At 40.6% G+C, this 16,923-nt stretch overlaps 1 protein-coding gene across 3 annotated transcripts in view; it reads right to left on the minus strand.

Annotated features, from left to right (window-relative positions):
- Nucleotides 1-279: 279 nt before the first annotated feature.
- The window catches only part of LOC120534380 (THAP domain-containing protein 2-like), a 39,152-nt gene continuing 22,508 nt past the window's right edge, over nucleotides 280-16,923 (minus strand). For all 3 annotated transcript variants that reach the window (XM_039761927.1, XM_039761928.1, XM_039761929.1), the window contains exon 4: nucleotides 280-1,948. The gene's annotated coding sequence lies outside the window, so the exon portion shown is untranslated. The remainder of the gene's footprint in view (nucleotides 1,949-16,923) is intronic.

A 16,923-nucleotide genomic window follows, 5' to 3' on the forward strand; every position in this document is an offset into this window, starting at 1 on the left:
CTGATGAGCTCAATAATCCCAAAGGGACCGGTTAGGCCAAGAGAGACCTCCACTGCTGATGACAGACGAGGCCTCTCTATGGTAATGAAAAAGCCTTAAAGCCTGTCTGACAGATCAGAAACAGTCTTTAGGAGGCAGATGTGGATGTGTCGGAGATTACTATCCACAGAGGCCACACTGCAAGATGCAAAACAGTAGTTAGCCACAAAAACAGGATGGCCAGATTACAGTTTGCCAAAAAAAAAAAAAAGTATTTAAAAGAGCCTTCACAACTCTGGAAAAAGGTCTTGTGGACTGGAGACTGATGGCAAGAGCAAAGTGTGGGGACAAAAAAGAACTGCCCATGGTCCAAAGCAGACCATCTCATCTGTTACAGATGTTGTATAGGGGTATTATAGCTTGGGCATGTATGGCTGCCACAGGTCCTGGCACACTTATCTTCATTGATGATCCAACCGCTGATGGCAGTCACAGAGTGAATTCTGAGATGTATACAAACAACTGATCTGCTCAAGGTTCAGTAAATGTCACCAAACACACTGGATGGCTCTTCATCCTAAGACGAGACAATAATAATACTGTTAAGGCAACACAGGAGTTTTTCAAAGCTAAAAAATGTAAGATTCTTATATGGCCAAGCCAGTCACCTGATTTAAATCCAATTTAGCAGGTCTTACAGATGGTGAAGAGAAATTTAAGGTTACAAGCTATTGAAACAAGCAGGAGCTGAAGATGGCTGGATTAGAAGCTTGGCAAAGCATTGCCAGAGACGATCCTCAGCACCTGGTAATGTTGATGAATCTCCTGACTTTGTGTAGTCATTGCATGCAAGGGAACATGTGACAAAGTCCTAAATATGACTGCTTCATTAGAGCTGCCATTGCTGTGTCCTAGCATTATGGTGCCACTGAAAATGCGTGGGATGATGTGGGAAAAGTGTTGTCATTTCTACATGGTGTGACTGGAATGTGTGCAAATCGCCTTGAATGAAAGCCTGTAACGTGCACTTTAATCACGCCTGAATTGTTTGATTTATAATTTTAAACTGTGGAACAGAGGGGAAAAATTAAGGAAAAATGTGTCTTTGTCCCAGATATCATGGAGGGCACTGCAAGAACAGGGAAATGACAAACACGTAACAAAATGCATTCAGGTTGGTGGTAAAGCACAACATAAAATATGAAAAATAATTATACATTTCAAATAAAATTAATGTTTGTTTTACAATGCTGTATATCATTTTTATTGGCACAGAATATGATAAAAAAAAATTTTCTACATGTAAAATCCAAAATATTTATAATATAGCCAATGCTTTTCTCCCAAGCAACTTTCAACTCTATCCTTAACTTTTAAAGTATAAAACCACTTGTATGGTAAATGGCCTACTTGGGTTACACCATGAGTAATTGGTGGGGTGTGAATTTATACAGAAAGCAAAGATGACAGCATGTGGTTGTTTCCTTTTCCTACAATCTGAGCACTGGGGAGTGAACATGACTTGCACAGGGTGACTGTGCAAATCAGTGAGGATGAAAGCTGAATTGGCAGCCTTGCACTTTACGCTTTAATGAATGGTTTGGAAGCAGAAATAATACTGTACAAGAAACATGCAAGTACTGGTGGATTAATAGTTGTTAACAAATGGACAATGTACAGAAAATATCAAAAAGGCTCATAAGGATACAGGGTGTTCTGTCCTAATGTATAAATACTGATTACTAGAAAGGTGTTCCTAATATCATTTCACCAACCCATTTCTAAAATTGTACAGCTTGGCCTCCATGTAGTTAGAAGAACCAGAGTTGAGCTACTAGATTTATTCCATTACAGAATGGCTCATCAGCAGCATCTATACAGTAGATGTCCACTCAAGACCAAGCTTCAAATTCCATGGGCTTCATTGCAGGAGACACATTCATTTTCCCAGGATACAAAGCTTGAGCAACTGTGGAAAAAGAGAAGTTGTAAGATATTTTAGAATGGAGGATTGAATCAGGAAGACTACAGTTCGTTACTCTGTCTGTGCTAAAAATTAACAATTGTACTTTGAATTTGTAAAACTGAAACTTGTGCAAGTTAAATTTCAGAAAATTTGAAATATCTGATTCCTGTACTTCCTTTTTTTGTTCATTGTAATTATATGCGATGGATCAGTTCACCGTTCATTGGCTTGTTACTGAGGAGCCCCCAGTGTCGCATGAATAGGCTCCAGCTCCCTGAACTGGATTAAGTGGGGTTGAGAATGGTATGTTAATTTAGTTATAGTATTATCGTCTTTGAGCAAGGAGTTATGCCAAACCTGCTTAAACAAATTCACGGTCACAGGGGGCTAAAGCCAATTCTGGAAGCTCATGGTACAGGGCTGGAAAATAGCTTTGGACAGAGTGCCAGTCCATCTCAGTACCCACACTTACCCATGCTGATGCAGCCAACTGCTAACTAAACAAAAGAAAAAGAGTGTCCTTTTGTTTGGAAATATCCAATGCATTGTGATATATGGTCCATGGTGCTTTGCTGATTTTAAATAAATAGTCGCGGCCCACCAAAGAGCAGGCTCTAATTGGGTGTGAGCGCACTTCGCTCAGAGGACGACTGGGGTTGCCTGTCTGATTGTGAAGACACGTGGGAGTGAGCGTGTCAGGCGGGTGCCTTCATTAATACCTCGGAGGGTGCAGTGCGTTCACACCTGTGCCCCGTGAGGGGCGCTAATATAAGAGTTGCGTGCACGGGACAGAAGGGAGAACAGAAGAAAGGCAAAAGCTGTGAGAACAGCATCGCTAGGAGTGGCAAGACGAGCCAGCTAGGGTGTGTGAAAGGCAGCACGGTGGATGTCCCCATAATGACTCAAAGGATTGGTGCTCTAGGGGCAGATTGTCCCCAGTGATTTAACATTTTGAAGTGGGTGCGATCATAGTGCAGTCCTCTTTAGGGATCTGAGGTACACAAGGTGTGTGAGAAGGAAGACATGAGTACAACCGACCCCAAGTAGTCTGGCCGACGCCTCTCGAGGAAGCCAAGATGGGGTCAGGTGGAGAGGACTGCAGCTGCTGTGTCTCTGCCAACTGAGTAAGCAATGGGTGAACTGGGGAGACGAAGTGGGCATTGCGTTGGGTTCGGCAGATAAAACAAGGACCCAATGACTGTGATGGTTTTATTGTTGTTTTAAGTTCTGGATTTTAATCACACAGATGTTCACTGTTTTTATGGATTATTTATTTAGGGAAGAGATCCCTACACTTTGGGACATGGTTTGATTTTGAACTGTTCTAATAAAAGAACTTGTGCACTTTATTGCACCTACCCTTTGCTTTGTGTGAGTGTTCTCAACCGCTGGCTCATCCCTCGAGTACGATATCGGTGGTAGTGGGTTCAAGAGGCTCCCCAGAAGGACCCGGTAGTGTAGAACCGACCCACATAATCATATGCATTTACTGTCCTAGGAGTCCAATGGGCTACTAATGGTTAAAGACCCACCTTCTCTCCATCACACTCTAAAAAGTGACATTGCTACTTAATATGGCTGATTCTTTTTAACTGACTGATATTTTCAAGCACTCCTTCTACCTACATGTGTGCATGTATAATGGTCTTTTACTTATTTTGCTTTGTAACCTCCTACTGTGCTCCATCTACAGCCTGATCCTGCTTCATTTCCACTGCTCACACCACCACAACTTTAATACGCTATTAAGTTCCATTTGTGGAAGGATGCAATCCTTAAATCCTAAAAAAGCAAACTGAGATTTTCTCCTAAAAAAAGCAGCTTATAATACCTCAGATATCTGAAAACTCCCTTGCCATAATCAATGTACAATTTCTTCTTCTTCTTTCAGCTGCTCCCATTAGGGGTCACCACAGGGGATCATCTTGTTCTGTCACACCCATCACCTGCATGTCCTCTCTCACCATAAACCTTCTCTTAGGCCTTCCTCTTTTCCTCTTGCCTTGCTGCTCCATCCTTAACATCCTTCTCCCAATATAAACAGCATCTCTCCTCTGCACATGTCCAAACCAACGCAATCTCACCTCTCTGACTTTGTCTCCCAATCGTCCAACTTGAGCTGACCTTCTAATGTACTCATTTCTAATCCTATCCATCCTTGTCACACCCAATGCAAATCTTAGCATCTTTAATTCTGCGACCTCCAGCTCTGTCTCCTGCTTTCTGGTGAGTGCCACTGTCTCTAATCCATATAACATAGCAGGTATCACTACCGTCCTGTAGACCTTCCCTTTCACTCTTACTGATACCCATCTGTCACGCATCACTCCTGACACTCTTCTCCACCCATTCCACCCTGCCTGCAATTTCTTTTTCACCTCTCTTCCACAATCCCCATTACCCTATACTGTTGATCCCAAGTATTTAAAGTAAAAAAAAAATGACTACCATATCCAAAATTACATTTACTCCTAAGAAAATGCCACACGTGCTATTTAAGGCTACACATGAATAATGTCTGGCCGATTCCTGCGTAAATCTTCTCTAAAATAAAAGCCAGCCCTGACTTGTGTGATATTTTTTGACATTGTGAAAGTCCTTTTATTAATCTAATCTAGTTTATGGTGTGGTATCTAATGAATGTTGCATTATTTCTCTTATTGGCTTTCCATATGGGGCCACAGCAACAAGCGAGACTGAGATTAAAATTCAGGCCAGCAATCTCACATTCACCCAGGCCACACCACACATTTACAAAAAAACAAAAACCTATTCCATATAAAAGACAGTTTTAACCTCGCCTGGAAAATCAGCATATGGCAGAGAGTCCACTACTCTCTTTAACCTTGTCGATTTTACTATCCATGGAGAGTCCAACAAGAATCTTCCTCTCTACTCTGACAGGAGGCATTTTATGGTTCTTTACCGAGTTGTGTGGTTGGTTCCTTGTTGAACTATCACTTGGTCAAACACCATTTCATTCTGGGTAGAGTTCTTTGCATATGAAGTTGGTTCTTTGTTCCTTGAAAAACTTCCTAATATGTGGAAAAAGGTTAAATCTTTCATGTATGGTAGGCTACCTAGCAGGACACTAACAGATTAAGAAAACCTGGACTTAGCCTGTGTTATTTTAAGCAAGAGTCCTTTTCAAATTATGACTTACTAACCGTGCCCCGCGGAATCGCCCGCATATTAGTGAAAAAGGATAGTGAGGAGATCCCTTTCCGGCCCCCCACTCCTGACGTCACACCAAGCCCTCCCCTCGGCCAACAGCCTCTGTCTCAGATTAGCGTGAATATATCGCTCCTACAAGCGAACTATGATTCTTAGCGCGATCAACCGGAATATTTAAGCAAATTATAGAAAAAAACCCGATCTAAATCTGTTAAGTAGGTCTCGTGTGAAAAGTGGACAGACAGACAGATAGACGTTGGATTTTATATATATAGAAACTGGTATTTTGCAAATCTGCTACCATCTATTGATTATTTACTGCATAGACCTATTACACTTCCAAATAAATAAAATCTTTTTCTGGAACTCCCGTGGTACCTTTATTTTTACGAATGTACTGCTGTGTAACAGAGGTCCTCGGCCAGTTCTTCACAAGCTTCCGTGGGAGGAAGTGCCACTCACAAGCCATTTGTGTCACAGACAAAGTCAGCAGGAACTTGTAGACAAACCCAATGAAACAGTAGGCATCAATCAACATGTTGTAGCAAGACAGGGGTCTGTTCCAGAAAGCACAATTAGATAAAGTAAGTTCAACTTACTTTAGCCTGATTTCACACCAGGGGATTTACCAATTCCAGAATGCTAGATTTCAGTTGGCTAACACAATCCTGGTTAGGTTGATCCGGATTAGCGCACGTTCACAGCAAAATTTAGAAGCCCTTATGAGTCAAGCACTGAACGGGCGATCAACCACAGACTACAAGTCTGAGAAAAAGATGAGCAATAGGTGCTGGTGGCAGTGTGTGAAGATTATCATTTGACAAAACAGGAGCAACACAGCAGCAGCAGCTTCCAAGAAAAGGGAGGCAGTATGAAGGAATATCACTGAAAAAATAAAATCTGTGTAATTTTTGTGTGGTAATTTGTTACAGCATGTAAAATGCATCCCCGGTGATATAAATTTACTTCAAATGTTAAATGCCCTCAAGTATTCCATTTTTATATATTTAATATCATCAAAAAAGTATAAGACACACCCATGCCATTTAAGTGTTCAGCATACAGGTATACATAGTTGTTCTTGTTACTGTGAGAGATGTTGAACATTATTGTGACTGCAGTGAACTCTGCATTGTCTGGTAATTTTGTGACAAAATTAAAGCAAAGGTTAATTACTGTTCTGTTCAATTCCACAACAGAAGACTCACAGTACCCACTCTTTGAATGGCAACTTACCCTGTTCAAATGTGAGACCTTGGATATTTGACCTCAAACTTTGTACAGCAGTGTTCATTTGTTTAATAATTTTGTGCCCTCTGGTGGTGCCCAAACACCCCGACAGGGCTGTGTTTCTGGACTCCAATTCCCATGCCAGCCTGTGGGTGTCTTAATTGGTTTCAGCCCTGAGGAACACTGCCACCTATCATGTGGGGGAATGAACTGCCCCTGGCATGCAAGTTTGCCCAGTCCATCCATTATGGCTTACCGACCGGCCACAAATTCACTCTCCAACCTGGCTAGCATGCCTGTCCTTCCTCCATGGCACCTACAACCTACAATTTTCCAATTCACAAAAATTATATTTTTCTAATGATCTAGCTGCTTTTAATAATAAATCAAATATATAAGGGACAACTCTCCGGAACATGTCTTTTACAATCTTTTAAGCCACTGTAAGCAATGGAAAATGCGCTGTTACAATTAGTGCAACTTGTTAATGTAACATTTATTTTAATATAAGTCAAAAGTAAAACTGTCAGGTCAGGTGAGATTGGGAAGCATGCACTGGCATAGCACATTGCCACACTCATCACATGATGAAACAGCTTCGGATTCTGGAAGGCAATCCCCCCAAGCAGACATGCTGTCCAGTCCTCGTCCAAGAAAAGACCATCTATCTGACTGACAGGTGTTACGTGGGCATCCCCTTGGCCTTATCCAGCCATTTGGGTCCTCAACAAAGAGGATACTGCGAGCTGGGTCACCCACGTGCCACATGGCCGTAGTGCCGTAACTGATGCTCCCTCACAATCCAGGTAATGTGCCTCATTCGGAACTCCATGAGCAATTGCTCATTCAACACAAAGTCAAACCAACGGTACCCAAGATAGGAAGCACCAGGACTCTAAAGACTTGGACCTTCGGCCTTTTGCAAAGATATCGGGAGCGCCACACATCCCTTTCCTCGTGAACTGGCATACTCTCCCCAAGTTTTCTACTAACTTCTTCCTATGAATCACCAGACACATGAATGTCAGTGCCAAGTTAAGTAAACCTCTCAACAAGGTCAACACTCACTCCACAGATCGACGCACTGCTGATGGCTGTGTCTAAGAGGTCATTAAAGAGGATCTTAATTTTTATCAGGACATTCATAAGCCCAAACATTCAGACTCCTCGCTCAGTCTCTCAAGAGCACCGATCAGAGCCTTCATTGACTCTGCTAAGATCACAGCATCGTCAGCAAAGTCAAGATCAGTGAATCTTTCTTCACCAACAGATGCCATACAGCTGATGGACCCCACGACCCTGCCCACCACCCCGTCCATACAAACATTGAACAGAGTAGGAGCAGAACACACCCCTGATGAACCCCAGAATAAACTGGGAGAAACGCAGAGGTTTTGCCTCCACTATACCAGTGTACAGGCAATCCATGATATCCAGCAACAACATGGGGATCCTGTGAAGTCTCAGGATGTTCCACAGGGCAGCTCAATCCACTGAGTCGAATGTTTTATGAATATCGACAAAAGGCTGCAAAAAATCTCTGCTGAGATTCACATTTGTGCTCAATGAGAACCCGCAGTGCTAGGATGTGGTAGATGGTAGAATTCTTAGGTGTAAAACCAGGCTGCAACAGTCACTAGTAGGTGAGCAAGTGATCACGGATGAACCTAGCGAGGACCTTACCCTGCACCGACAGCAGTGCTATCCCCCCGTAGTTGCCACAATCCAGGGGCCTCATGTATAAACGGTGCGTACGCACAGAAATGTTGCGTAAGAACTTTTCCACGTTCAAATCACGATGTATAAAACCTACACTTGGCGTAAAGCCACGCACTTTTCCACGGTACCTCATACCTTGTCGTACGCAAGTTCTCAACTCGGTTTTGCAGACTGGCGGCACCCAGCGTCAAAGCAATGCTACTGTTCCTGTGTGGTTACTCCTTATTTTCCTGACGCGGCTTTATAAATACACTGAAACTAACCGCATATTGCTTATTAGTGTAATGCATCTGATTGTAATTAACTTGTAACAATATAATGGTCCAGGGAATAGCCATAGTATTCCAAATACCATAACTGCTTTAGCGTTGTTACTCTCACTGCACCTTCTTCTTCTTCTTCTTCTTCTTCTTTCAGCTCCTCCCGTTAGGAGTTGCCACAGCGGATCATCTTTTTCCATATTACTCTCACTGCACGACTCGGAGTATTTATATCACTGTATCTGAGTGTGAATCACAGCAGCAGCTGATCGGAAAGGGAATTATTGATATACAGTTTCATGGACACGCTGTCTCAGCCACTGCAAAACGTTTTAAAGCCTTTCCTGTACAGACCTCGCGGTTCAGAAACAGTTTAATCCCAAGAACTTTAAATGCACTCAATCAATAGCACCTTGTAGAACTGTTTGTACTTATAAGTACAATCACCCCACTGTAAACTTGCACTATAGTTATAATGTCGCACAACCTGAGCCACTTTATAAAGCGCGTATTTACATATGATGACGATATCATTTTTAAGGTAAAATGCAGCAAAATATGTTTATTAAATTATACAGATAAAACTTTAACTTCATTTAAATAATCTATATTCTTCACTGGGAGTGTCGTTAAGGATAGAATAATTAAACATGTACTACGAAGATATTTCACTGTTCCTTAAACGTTTTGAAGAATCGGCGCTAAGCTTACAGATGGCTTAACTTCTATTACAGAGCTGATTGTGTTGCGATCGGTTACTTGGGGAAAGAAAAGCAAGGACTCTTGGGGCGGCCACGCCAATATATATTGAATATAAAACAGAAAGAGAAAATAACAACACAGCTAAAAACGTAGCGACAAATTTCGGCAAAAGTTAAATGCTTGTGTCATGAGCACGAGGCGTCTATGCAGTGTCTGCAACGGATGTGGCCATCCACCGTGCATAAGCTACCTTACTGACATTGGTGCGCGAAGGAGCCACCAATTCTTCCTCTGCCCAGTGCCACCACAAGCCTAGAGCCGCCCCTGAGTACTGCTGCAATAAATTATTTCATCTAAGTGAAACACATGTTTAATAACGTGCTTTAACTCCTATCATCTCAGTCTTTTAGTTATTCAGAGAGCTGTAATATCACGAATGTAATTGATTCTGTGTCAAGTAGGAGGAAGAAAGCCGGTTTAAGAAGTAAGTAGTGATTCACACACACAGAGCACATAGAAGATCAAATACAAAACAAAGCATTTAACGTGCTACTTTAATTACGATGTGATTTTAGAAACTGGTTAATTAAACGATTTTAAGATGAAGTTTATGATGTTTTACTTTAATGACAAAATAAACTACGTGATTAAAGTAGAAATGTCGAGATTGAAGTTGACATTTCGTGCTTTTTCCCCACTGTGTGCCTTTTTTTCTCTGTACCCTAATAAGCTTTCATATGACACTCAGACAGTGGGCTACAACTCGGCTTTTCACAGCGACTTTGATATGTGACTTCTTTTTATTTCCGGCACTGTGCGATTTTGTGAACGTAAGCTTTCAAGTTTCTCGAAGACGCTATGTCACTCAATCAACTTCCTTTTGTTGATTATACCACGGTTTATTTGAACAAATAGTGTTTTTCCTTTGCCTCGACTTGGTATTCGCTGAAATTCTTATATTCCCCCCCGTGCTTTCCCCATTGTCTTTTCACAGAAGGCTGAGCTTAAGGGCGATTTATATTGATTTGCATATTCAAAGAGGCGTAATTCTGGGAGGAATTGGGGCATTACATAAAGCGCGTGCACGAGCGTTACTTTTCTTGCTGATCGGGATTAATGTAGCGGAAGAACGTGGAAGTTGGAGTACGCACAGATTCCTGCATCTGGATTTTTCTGTGCGTAAGCACATTTTGGCTTTTGTGCTTACGCCATGTTATAGTGCGAGTTCTACGCACGGCGTTATACATGAGGCCCCAGGTGATCACCCTTCCCTTTGCAGATAGGGACAGGCAGTCCCATTTTCCAGTCAGTTGGGATGACGCCAGTCTCCCAAATGGAAGCAAAGATTGATTGCAATGCCAGGAGGACAGCCTGGAGAGGTTCACCCTAGATACCACAGATCCCTGCAGCTTTCCCTACCTTCAGCTGGTTCCCAACTGTACAATCTCATTTAGTTTGGATGGTCCAGAGCTAATTGGAGGATCGGTCTCAGGAACTGTAGACTACGAGCTTTAACAGCTGCTCAAAGTAGCTGTGTACTGTGTACTCTGACAAAAATTCACTTTGTATTTTTTCTTTTTAGGGTCCTCCTCTATTTAGTTAGGGCATTTACACAAATATTGAAAAGGTAAAGTGACACAATTCGGAATGCATGATGTGCGTGCAGCGAAAGAATTTCAAGTTCAATGCAGGGCTCTCCTGTTTTTAACAGATATAAGGGCAAAACATTTTGTACTCTGACAAAAAAAAAATAATTTTGTATTTTTTCTTTTTAGTGTGCCCCTCTATTTAGTCATGGCATTTACACAAACATTGAAAAAGTAAAGTCCTGAATGCATGGTGTGCGTGCAGTGAAAGAATTATCCATGAAGAAGTTTCAAGTCAGTGCAGGACTTTCCTGATTTTTTCTGTCTTACAGCTCCTCTTGGCCATTTCCTCTCCATCACCTACCCTTTCCATTTATGACCCCACTCTCCTCCCATGTCCAGTAATGATTTGTGTTGTGTTCAGGTTGAATAGAAAAAAAAACCATTGCAGTACAGGCTAAATCAGTTAAAAGACAGGCTAGGCCAGGCCATCAAGATTATTCTCGAGTCTCTCAATGGCCAGTCTGGGATGATTAAGCTGAAATGTAGCTGTTCAGGGTCTCTCTGTCTCTTCCTTTATTAAAACCTTTGATTGACCAAGCGGACTACCCTATTACTAGCTGAACTCATCCCAACAAAGAAGCACGACCCCAGTAAGTACTGCAGGTCCAGTCATTTATTAATGTGAGAAACCTCAAAACTAGTCAAGAGTTAGCCGTGCGTCACTCACTAATGAAGCGTACCTTTAGCTACTGGTCCCATTTAGTTATAGGCCCTGATAATTTATGGACAATGCAGCTCTTATAACACAGATAGTGTTAAGCAGTGAGAAAGAGCAGGTCAAGCATCTCCAGCAGCTAAAAGGGACTTCAGTTTTATGCAGGCAGCATACCAATCACATGAATCCATCAGCCACGCTACAGTTATGGCCAAAAGTTAAGAGAATGACACAAGTATTGGTTTTCACAAATTCTGCTGCTTGAGGAATGTTTCTATGGTATACTGAAGTATAATTACAAGCATTTTATAAGTTTCAAAGGCATTTATTGACAATTACATTACGTTCATGCAGAGCCAATATTTGAAGTGTTGGCCCTTCTTTATTTTTCAAGATCTCTGCAATTTGCCAACAGTAAAGCATCTTGAGACCAATCGTGTGGGCTTGCTTCTCAGTCAAGGCAGTGGGCTCACTCACAATTTTGCCTAAGAACACAGCCATGAATAAAGAATCGGACCAAAACATCCTCAGAGAGCAACTTCTCCCTACCATCCAAGAACAGTTCGGTGACACACACAAAGCCTTTTCCAGCATGATGGAGCACCAGGCCATAAGGCAAAAGTGGTAACTAAGTGGCTCGGGGAACAAAACATCAAAATTTTGGGTCCATGGCCAGGAAACTCCCCAGACCTTAATTCCATTGAGAACTTGTGGTCAATACTCAAGAGGCGGGTGGATAAACAAAAAACCAAAAATTCTGACAAACTTCAAGTATTGATTATGCAAGAATGGGTCGCTGTCATCAGTCAGGATTTGGCCCAGAAGTTGATTGACAGCATGCCAGGGTGAATTACAGAGGTCTTGAAAAAGAAAGAAAGGCCAACACTGCAAATATTAACTCTGCACATAAACTTAATGTGAATGCCAATAAAGGCCTTTGAAACTTGTGAAATTCTTGTAAGTATACTTCAGTAGAAACATCTGACAAAAGCCAGTTCCAAACCTAAAAAACCGTAGCAAAGTCACCATTCTAAAATTAACTTTTTTCAAACGGCACACTCACTTCTAATAAAAAAGGGGGGCTAGACCAAGTATTATAAAATTAGTGTGATTGTTTTACAAGAAGCTAGAAATGTATGCATGGCATATAGATTGAGGGATGCATGAGGGCATGGTTAACTGTTTTGAAAGTTGGAACATTTTTAAATTTTATTTACTTCAAAGACAGATATCACATTTTTTGCATTTTTAATAGTTTTGCAGCAATGAGTCACGTTCAGAAAACAGCAATAATATAATTACATGTTGTTACGCATGCACACCAGTGGGTTGCCTAAGGTATATGGTACCACCCCGGGATGAAAGGGGGCGCTATTGCCAATAGTCTTGTCTCCTTTTTCCCCCCATGGTGCCTCGAGAAACCGCCCCCTGAGGGCAACAAAGCCACGGAAGCCCCACCCCTTCCGGTCCACCCAGTATAGGTGGCGTCTTATTTCAGACCTGACCATGATAGCGAATACTCGAGATAAAGGAAAGGCAGAGAAAGTGCGACCAGGAGACAACACTGACTGAAGGGAATTGTCCTAAACAAAGAGTACCTGCTAGTGCAGATTTTTTTGTGAACTTTGTTATTTTTGTTGGAATTAAACAGGGTTTTGTAAGGTTGGCACCCAATGCATTTGGGCTTTTGCCCTGCTTCATCCTTTGCACCACTACAATGTAGTAGAGTATGTAAAATAACTGAATTTCAATAACATAATATCACACAATTAAAAATTGAGCTGGAATAGGGTTAGGCTGAAATGGCTTTCACATGCACCAGACTCCAACTCGGCTATTGTTAAAATTGCAATGACTAATGTACTCTTTTTGGGCTGTGGGTTATGGAGGGTCTATTGACTTATTGTAGATCATAATCCTTAAAAATCACATCTTTACAGTTTTTCTCGGTTGCTTTGGACAATTTCTCTAAGCAGTCCCAAGGTTCTCTTAACTACTTGTGCATTTCTCAAAGCATTCTGTATACTGAAACACAATAATTTGGATAACCAAGAAAATGATTCAATTCATTCAAAACCTTTCATTCCTGTTTCAACATGCAATTTCTCTTGTCAGCCATTTAATCATTGCCACCAAAATGTGAAATCTCTGATCCATTGGCTAGTGACATACAAGTCAAAATATTCAGTCATGTTGTGTACATGAAAATATACTATGGAAACTTTTTAAGATTTAAAATTGATCCACTGTTGCTCAATTTACTTTATTATCATGTCTCTATAACCAGTTGAATTTGTTTGTGTACCAATCCACATGCATTTATGTTCTAGAAGCAATTGAAAGGTTCTACTTTCTGAAAGACTGAAAAACTGTAACTTTAGTAAGGTTACAGTTTTTTTTATTTAGGACAACCGAAATTAAAATGCTACACATGGAACAAAACAAATCTCTGGAAGCCTTAAAAAAAAAAAATGAAGTTATATTTTATAGCAAAAATGTACACAGTATTTTAGATAGTTATGTTAGAAAGAACAAGGCCAGTTCTACATCACGAGTAGTGTTGTCGCTCCTGCTGGTCTGGCCACATATTTTCTTCAATATCTAATACTAGCTGTCCTCCATGGCTCCACCCAAGTAGTAGCAAAACAAGACAAACTTTAAATATCAATAAACAAATACGTATCACTAGTTAAACAGAGGCAAAGTACTCTCCAAAATGTGGCCAGAGGTAGAGCGATTCAAACGGAGGCTGGCGCATGAGTGAGGAGGCTCTCCACTCCTGACGTTACGCTTCCCTTCCCCTCAGCCCGTAGCCTCTGTTTCAGATTAGCGCAAATAAATCGCTCCTGCAAGCGACCTGATTCTTAGTGCGATGAGAGAAGTTGCAAAATCAACTGGAATGTTCAAGCAAATTATAGAAATAAAACACAATCTAAATCTGTTAAGTAGTTCTCTTGTGAAAAACAGACAAACATATAGACAGACAGACGCTGGATTTTATATATATACTGTATATATAGAGGTGGGTGACTGAGGCATGCTCAGGGAACTTCAGCCAGGTTATGTATCATTAAATATATTGATGATAGTCATGAAGTTGAATTCTAGAACAGGCATTTTTTGTGTGTAAAGTGTGCATGCTCTGTCCATGTCTGTTTGGGTTTTTGTCCAGCTACTCTGGATGTCCTTCCACATCCTAAACATATGCAGATGAGTTTATGTGTCAGCTGTAAACTGGCCTGTTGAGTATGTGTGCTTACCTAAATATGTCATTTACAGGGTTAGCATTCAGTGCTCAAAAAATATGCTTGTGCCCCAACAACCCTCAACTAGAAGAAAAACTGTCAATTATGGTTGGACTGACAACAAAGATAGATAGATAGATAGATAGATAGATAGATAGATAGATAGATAGATAGATAGATAGATAGATAGATAGATAGATAGATAGATAGATAGATAGATAGATAGATAGATAGATAGATAGATAGATAGATAAACTGCGTGATATCCCTCAAAGCAACAGTCATGTTTTGTCTTTCTTCCCAGCTTTTTCTGGTCTTTGGATTGCAATACCCACACTATTGCATAATTTGAACGCAATGCCTGATATGCCAATAAAATGCTCAGCCTACAAACAGGGGTAGCAGTACTACACATTATATTTAGTTTATTAAATGCTAATTAAATTGCCACTGCCTGTAAACCTGTAAAACAGATACAACAGGGTGACCAAAGTACAAAGCATCTTAGATATTACTGTATTATTTGTGCATATAGTAACATACAACCGCAAGCAAACAATTTTTCTTAGCACGATGAGAGAAGTTGCAAAATCAACCAGAATGTTCAAACAAATTATAGAAAAAAATCCAATCTAAATCCGTTAAGTAGTTCTCTCATGACAAGCAGGCAGACAGACAGACAGACAGACGTTTTCAATTATATATGTTGTTAAGAAATAAATGCGAGAAGCAAACACATTAAGGGTTGGGTAACCGTCCCCGTGTACTGTTGTACCAAAAATAATTCAGTATGCACTGAAATAAGCATAAGGTTCATGAATGAAACAATTGACCAATGAGTCCGTACAAGCAGAGGAATTTATATGATTTAAACTGGAAGTAGGCAAAAGGAGGAGTTGACACAGTGTTAAGGTAAAGGATAGTTTTGTCATCGGAGGGCGACAGGAAGTAATGTCATCAGAGCTGGACGGGTGAAAACACGGAAGTTTCTTCATGAGACAGAGCAATGTTTTCTGCAATGGAATTTAAGGTGCGGGAGATTTTTCTTCCTTTTTTCTAGTGACGAAAAGAGTAAAGCATTAATACACTGCCTTAAACCCCGCTTTGGTGTGTTTTCTCGCTCTGTCGGGCCCTTCGGCTGCGCCTTAATCACACATGTGTGACAATATCCATCCATCCATCCATCTTCTAACCCGCTGAATCTGAACACAGGGTCACGGGGGTCTGCTGGAGCCAATCTCAGCCAACACAGGGCACAAGGCAGGAACCAATCCTGGGCAGGGTGCCAACCCACCGCAGGTGACAATATATATATATATATATATATATATATATATATATATATATATATATATATATATACATACACACAGTACAGGCCAAAAGTTTGGACACACCTCCTCATTCAATGCATTTTCTTTATTTTCATGATCATTTACAACACTACATCACTCTCCTTCTTGGTCAAATAGCCCTTACACAGCCTGGAGGTGTGTTTGGGGTCATTGTCCTGTTGAAAAATAAATGATCGTCCAATTAACCTGACTTCTGCACTACACAACTGCTGGTCCCAACCCCATTGATAAAGCAAGAAATTCCACTAAATAACCCTGATAAGGCACACCTGTGAAGTGAAAACCATTTCAGGTGACTACCAGTTGAAGCTCATCGAGAGAATGCCAAGAGTGTGCAAAGCAGTAATCAGAGCAAAGGGTGGCTATTTTGAAGAAACTAGAATATAAAACATGTTTTCAGTTATTTCACCTTTTTTTGTTAAGTACATAAGTCCACATGTGTTCATTCATAGTTTTGATGCCTTCAGTGAAAATCTACCAATGTAAATGGCCATGAAAATAAAGAAAACACATTGAATGAGGAGGTTTGTCCAAACGTTTGGCCTGTACTATATATATATATATATATATATATATATATATATATATATATATATATATATATATATATATATATATACATACACACACATATACACAGTGGGATGCAAAAGTTTGGGCAACCTTGTTAATAGTCATTATTTTCCTGTATAAATCGTTGGTTGTTTCGATAAAAAATGTCAGTTGAATATATCATATAGGAGACACACACAGTGATATTTGAGAAGTGAAATGAAGTTTATTGGATTTACAGAAAGTGTGCAATAACTGTTCAAACAAAATCAGGCAGGTGCATAAATTTGGGCACCGTTGTCATTTTATTGATTCCAAAACTTTTAGGACTAATTATCGGAACTCAAATTGGCTTGGTAAGCTCAGTGACCCCTGACCTACATACACAGGTGAATCCTATAATGGGAAAGAGTATTTAAGGGGGTCAATTGTAAGTT

Source organism: Polypterus senegalus, chromosome 8 (assembly GCF_016835505.1).
Source record: "Polypterus senegalus isolate Bchr_013 chromosome 8, ASM1683550v1, whole genome shotgun sequence".
Lineage (NCBI taxonomy): Eukaryota > Metazoa > Chordata > Cladistia > Polypteriformes > Polypteridae > Polypterus > Polypterus senegalus.